At 40.8% G+C, this 1,002-nt stretch overlaps 1 protein-coding gene across 1 annotated transcript in view; it reads right to left on the reverse strand.

The window, feature by feature from the left end:
* Positions 1-1,002, reverse strand: part of LOC101855830 (isotocin receptor) — a gene marked incomplete in the record, with an annotated part of 65,760 nt that overhangs the window by 32,205 nt on the left and 32,553 nt on the right.

Raw genomic sequence — 1,002 nt, forward strand, 5'->3', positions numbered from 1 at the left:
CCCCCCCCCAAAATCCCCGCCTTTTCCGCAATAGACACTATTTATATCATTACCTGTTAACCCGGGCTAAAAAAGACGCAACAAACGTTGTGGCAGAAAGTCGTAGTACACCAAAGACGCCGGTTTGCACACAGTGACCTGATTCTAACTAAACACACCCTAAAGAAAAGCCCATGAAAACTTTCCTATCCATTAAGTCCCCAACTCTGAACTCACAATATTTGTTTTAGGCTGAAAGATCTCAAAGACAGAACAGTATCTTGTTGATTTACCTTCTCTTTGACTCTAATTCTAAAGGTTGTTTTTTTGGTTTTAGTAAGAGTTTTACGGCACTTGCAACACAATACGGTCATATATAAGTGCCGAAGATAAGAGGTGTTACAAGAGAATAACAAACACAAAAAAGAAGGAGGGGAGATAGAGACGGTAGATTTTTTTAAAAGAAAAGGAGCAAACCACATCAGTGCACCCGCCAACCACCCACCGAAAGGGTTCAGAAACCGCTATCCGCACTTGACGGCGTCAATCTCGTTTATCAAGCCCAAGTAAAAGATCGTACGGATATCGATAGAAACGCTTTGCCGATTGGTACTATCAAACGTGAGTCAACAAAACGTCAGGAAGGTTAGTACTCTCGCAGACATAGCTTTGGATCGTTGTTTGATCACAACATCGCCGTAAAACCCCCGCATTTGACAAAACGTTCAACAAATGGGAGAGGCAAACGATGTTTCAAGATAAGGAGGTTCCGACTAATCAATGGAGATGTACGTTCCGAGTCTTTAATGACAAGCGAACCCGGCCTACCTCATCAACTTGTCTTTTAAAAATCCCTTTATGTAAATAGCTCTCAATTCTTTGTTGAATTAGGGCTTCACTTCTCTATTTCTAACCTGTTTTCTCTCTTCCCTTTCCGCTTTTCTTTTTTTTTTCTTCTTTGTATTTGTAAAAACTCTTTCTTTTTCTAGCTACTTTTCCTTCAACTTCTCTCAACCTACCCCC

Source organism: Aplysia californica, unplaced genomic scaffold (assembly GCF_000002075.1).
Source record: "Aplysia californica isolate F4 #8 unplaced genomic scaffold, AplCal3.0 scaffold00846, whole genome shotgun sequence".
Taxonomy (NCBI): domain Eukaryota; kingdom Metazoa; phylum Mollusca; class Gastropoda; order Aplysiida; family Aplysiidae; genus Aplysia; species Aplysia californica.